A 5,962-nucleotide genomic window follows, 5' to 3' on the forward strand; every position below is an offset into this window, starting at 1 on the left:
CAGCCTCTGGATCAGCTGAGGGCAGGCTGGTTTTCTGATCTCAGAATTTTTCTTACAAAATCTGTTGTGTTTCTCTGCATTGTCCCTCCCTCTGTTGAACCAGCACTGCAAAGTGCTGGGCCCTAATGTAGTCTTTAGAAAAAAACCTGTTTATTTATTGTTTTACATACTGCATTTTGATTCATTGTACAGAAGGGTGGTACATCTTTTAATTTCTATGGTTGTGCATGATGTAGATTCGTACCATTCATGTAATCACACATGTACATAGGGTAATGATGATTGTCCCATTACACCATTTTTGAAACCCCTCCTCCCTCTCATTTCCCTCTACATAATCTTGTACCCAAATTTCTGAGTCTCTAAGATATTTCAATGACCCAAAACTATTTTTGTGAAATCCCTCTTTCACCAATCTCTCAAAGCAGTATTCCTGCTGCTCAAATCCCAGTTCATGGAGCAACAAGGAATACAGCATTCCACTAGTTCATAATCTTGAATTCCCCTGCATTGTTCATTTTTAAAAGCCTTTTTCATTTTGAGTGGTTTGTATTGTTTTGCAATTGTTAGCACAAAAAAGACTGGTGTGTACACAAACTTCACAGATCAGCTCTTTATTCAGGAATGAAGTCTCATGCAGGACTGGATGAGGGGTTTGAATGGGGTGACACCACTGGACCCACTCTCCTGGTAGAAAATGGACCACTGAATAAAGGAGGAGACTGGGTTTATATAGGTTGTACTGAGAGGTGACTTAAGTAATGAGCACTCTGCTTGGGCACTCAGAAATTTGAGGTCAGTCTTACTGGGTGAAATGGGAGGAGGTCTAAGTCAGCAGTTTGAGAACTCAGGAAGCAGCTTTGTGAGAATTTGAAAATTTATTTTTACTGGGCAGTATTTTTACTTGAAGAAGAATGGAGGGTATGGGGTTAGTGTTCAGTACTTATCTCTTTCCCTTTAGGGTGTCATTGTACTGCCACTGGGACAGGATTTACCTGGGGAAGGATCAATGCTTTGGATTCCTTTCTATGGGATTTTTCTGTCATTGGGCAGGAATGAACTGGGAAAGGATCAATGCTATTAATGTATGACTTTCTTTTTCACTCCCTTATCTCAGGACTCACTACTTTGGGTTTTTTCATTTTCCATATCCAACAGCAATGTTTGAGTATTTTTTCTCTCGTGATTTGTAGTTCTAATCTCTTGAAGCTGAAGTGATATAAATATGTACATGTATGGACATATAGGTAATCTTTCCAAATATGTAGAAAAATTATATCTTTCAATATCCTTTGTCTGTTGTGTCTATACTCTTTAAATTTTGAGTCAATTTCAATAATTTTTTCTCATTATGGTATAATTTTCCTGTTTTTTGAATGCTTCTTTTTTTATTAGATATCAGATATCGTAATTTTATCTTGCTTGGTGCTAGTTTTTTTTTTTTTTCTGTTCATATGTTTGAGTTTTGTTCTGAGATGCAGATATGTTGAAGTAACTTGATCCCCATGACTTGGCATTTTAAGATTTAGATTTTACATTAATTTTTCTATGACCACTGTGACAAATTACAGCAAATTCAGTGGCTTAAAACAACACAATTTGTCTTACATTTCTTTGGTTTCTAACTCTAAAATGGGTCTCTCTCAGTTAATATTAAAGTTTCTCTCTCCTGGAGGTTCTAGGAGAGAATCCATTTCCTTAATTTCTAGCTCCCAGGGGCTACCTACATGACTTGGTTCATTATCCTCTTTTTCCAACTTCAAAACCAGCACATAGGTCAAGATCTTTTCATATCATATCACTCAGAACTTCTTCCATTTATAGTTGGGACCAACTGAATAATCCAAGACAAATTCCCCATTTCAAGCTAACCTTAATTCCATCTATAATCTTAGTTACACTTTGGCATATAAGCTAACCTAATCATAGATTTTGGGAATGAACACAAATATATCTTTGGAGGGTCATTTTTATGCCTACTATCAGCATTCAGTCTTGAGAGAAATGTTCACTACTACTAATGGAAAACCCTTCTGTACTCCATGTTCTAAACTTAGGCAGTTCAGTAGACTGGAAATTTATAACTCAGAAATTTACAGTCATAACTCAGAATATTCTCAGGGTAGTAAGTTGAGGCAATCAATTAAAGGGTCCACCTCATTTGTTTCCCATATTTCAGAGGCCATCATTCTTTATTGCTTGGTATTTAATATCTATGGTAGCTTGAATGTATCTCCCAAAAAGTATGTTACAAAATTAAATTCCAATATAGTAAAATTAAGACACAATTAGGCCATGAAGATTCTGCCTCATTAATAGATTAAAACTGTTACTGTGAGAATGGGTTTATTATCGTAGGAGTGAATTCCTTATAAAAGATTGAGTTCGACCCTCCACATGGGATGACATAGTACAAAGACCCTAGTCAGATACTAGCCCCTTGTTCTTGACTTCCCAGTCTCCAGAACTGTAATAAATAGATGTTTTATATGTGTATGTGTACATATACATATATGGTGTATATGTGTGTATATCTGGGATTGAATCTAGAGGTACTTAACCAGAACAATGTAACAAACCATTTTTAAAATTTTTGAAACAGTTCTCACTAAGCTGCTTAGGACCTCACTAAGTTAGAGACTGCTGGCCTTGAAATTGTGTTCTCCCTGCCTCAAACTCCAGGGTTGCTGGGATTGCAGGTATGTATCACCATGCCTGGTTTCTTGGCAAATTTCTGAATCTTCAGTATTCTGTTACTGCAGCAAAATAGACTAAGACAATGCCTGAAAACAACTGGTTCATATAATGTGTCTGGAATGTTGTTTTTGGTGGCAGGGTAAATCTGGTTCATGTTATTCCATCTTGCCTAGAAATCTTCCTAGTAATTTTTGATTGGCTGTCAATCATGGTAGCTGTTTACCATGTTGAGAGGTGGACATGTTTTATTCTGACAGGTATCCTTGAGTTTTGTTCTGGTATTCAGTGTGTTTCTTGAAAAACATCTTGGGAACTCTTTAGTTATAATACTCTACCTTACTTTTATAGTTGGAAAATATTTTGGAACCATATGCTTTAGTGGAGTACCCTTGCTTTAGTCTTTATAACCTTAGTATCATACATCTTTAAGACATTTTACTCTGATTCTTATAAGATTTTGTGGTGTCTCTCTACACTTCCCATATAGTAAGTGTCCTTTGGGGTAAAACTGGCTGCACATCTGAAGTCCCTCAAGTTTCCAACTCACCCTCTATTAGCTCATACTGCTAGGAGCTTTATTACCTTAACAGATATCCTCTGACTAGGCAAAGGTCATTCACAGTCCAGACACATAATCAACAAATTGCCCCAGAGAATAAAATGACTATTGATCTCAGTTCAACTTGGACAATTCTACCTTTTCTCCTGAACTTTTAGTTCATCTACTTGTAGTTGCTACCACAGTTCTCTGCTGCATCTGAAAATAAGATGCTACCCTCAGAATCCTCTGAGCTCAGACTAGCTCTTGATCTGGTGGATCTCTGGATTGTCAATTCCTTTTATTTCATCTATATACTCTAAATGTAAATCACTCTCCCAGACAATCTACAGAATGCAACTCTACTAACTGGGGAAGAGAAACACCACCTTCAAGTTATCACAAACATTCCCAAACATTTGTGTATTTAAAATGTCCTTAGCCTGTCCAAATTCCCTTTCTCTTATTTTTTAAGGCCCTGTTAAGGACAACACCCATGTGACTATTCAGTTCTAACTCCCAACTTAAAATTGTGACCTAGAACTTCAATTTTGTAATTGATAACAGAAATTCCTGAAAAGAGGAAGAGCTATAGGGTCACAATTCTGAGTTATCATTGGGTATGGAAGTCAGAATTTCCCCCCTTAAGATCCAGGTACACAGGTCTGCATTAATATTCAAACCTTCAGATACCCAACATCTTTACTTGATCTTCTCACAAACTGTCACTATTAAGAACTTGGAAGCAGTAACAAAGGGAAATTGGATCCCAAGTAGTAGAGAACTATGTGAAAAACTACTTGGGGTCTTAAAATACAAAACATATTACCTTAGGCCTTCTGATTTCTGACAAAAGAAAAACTCAATACAGGAACATCTTTCAGAATATGAATGAGTGCATGAAAATTGCTAACTGAACATAAAACATGAAGCAGTTCATCTTCAGTCAATTTAAGTGCCCTGGAGTCAGGGGATGTTAGGCAAAGGCAGTTGGCACTCCAGAATTGCATATGTGTTGCTGGATGGTTTCCACAGAGGCCAGAGGGAAAGGAAAAGAGAGACTCAGGATGTCCCTGAGCCACCTCTGTCACTGGTCCTTGTCACTGCCGAAGAGGTGGGGTAGGTTTAGTAAAAGTAAAAGGTCACAAGTCAAGTAGACCAAAAAAAGATGCTTTAGAAATCACAAGCCAATTCAAGTTTGGCTTTGATGGAATCATGGTGTCATTTTTTTTCAGTAGCCAAAGAACCCAAGTCAATCTAATTTAGATACCCATATATTTCCTACCTTTCCCCCAAACTGTATTATCCATAATAAATGCATCTCAGATTAACACTTTGACCAGCGTATGCTGACACATAGACTAAATATGACAGAAGGTGGGTAAAAATTGAACTTTAATTGGGCATGGTGGTGTATGCCTGTAATACTAGTTACTCAGGAGGCTAAGGCAAGTTCGAGGTCAAGCCTGGGCAACTTAGCAAGATCTTGTCTTGAAATTAAATAAAAATGCTGGGGTGGAGCTCAGGGGTAGAGTGGTTGCCTATCATGCACCTGCTCTGGATCTGAAACATAGTAAAACACACCAGTACACACAATCCCTGCAAAAATTTTGTAGAAATGAGAAGGAGTTGAAAGAAAGACCTATTTAGTAAACATAGTAGGATGACGCAGAGGATATAACATGGAATTAGGATAAGGAGACTGAATCTCAATCCTTTCTGTTAATTACTAGCAATTTGACCTTCTGTGAGCCTTAGTTTATCTATAAAACTGGGGTTAAAAATAATAGCTCACAAGGTAATTATAAAAGTGAAATTCAAAAATATATTTTTAAATTTTCTATATTACCATATAATCTATTACAGTCACTTTACCAGTAATTTCCCTAATCTAGCTACACACATCTTCTAAGAAATAAAAGCAGTGTGCCATGCATGGTGGTGCATGGCTATATCTCAATGACTTGGGAGGTTGAGGCAGGAGGATCACAAGTTCAAAGACAGCCTCAGAAACTTAGTGAGGTCCTGTTTCAAAATAAAAATAACACAAAAAGGGTTAGAGATGTGACTGAACCTTGATGCTCTTATTTGAAATCTTTGGAAATGGAGTTACTAAATCTGTATGCTCACAAATTTTCCCAGGTTATTCTGATCATGATCAGCTTAGTTTGACAGCCACAGAGCTATATAACTTTATTCTAACAGCCTAGACCCAGACATGACAAGATAGAACAGAACAGAAATTTTCATCCCAGAATCTAAAATAGCAGAGAAAGCAAGGAGGACTCTAGAGCTAAAGGGGGCAGGGCAAGTCTGGTCATATTTCTCCTTTACCTACTGTACAGGATAGAAGCAAGCATTTGGGTATATATGATAGTGGCACCTAAAAGCAGCTGAATTCCACATTTAAAATGGGAGAAAGAAGTCTTACTATCACATTCAAGTATTCTTTGAACTAGAAGCTAAACCTGACTTTCAGCAAATGATGTCTTACTGCTATGAACTCAAATAAGTAGGTGGTATAAAGGTTCTAGCCACCCAAAAAGAAACTGGAAAATAAAATAGACCATTCCATCACTGGACAAGTCAGTCAGCCAGAACACAGACACAGTGAATGAAATTAAAAACAAAAGACCCACTGACTAAAAAGAAAGTTTTTCTTAACCATTATTGTCACCTTCAGGTAAAATGAAATAGCTGAGCAAGTAACCACTGCACATGTTACCC

The sequence above is a fragment of the Sciurus carolinensis genome, unplaced genomic scaffold, assembly GCF_902686445.1.
Source record: "Sciurus carolinensis unplaced genomic scaffold, mSciCar1.2, whole genome shotgun sequence".
In the NCBI taxonomy this organism is placed as follows: Eukaryota; Metazoa; Chordata; class Mammalia; order Rodentia; family Sciuridae; genus Sciurus; species Sciurus carolinensis.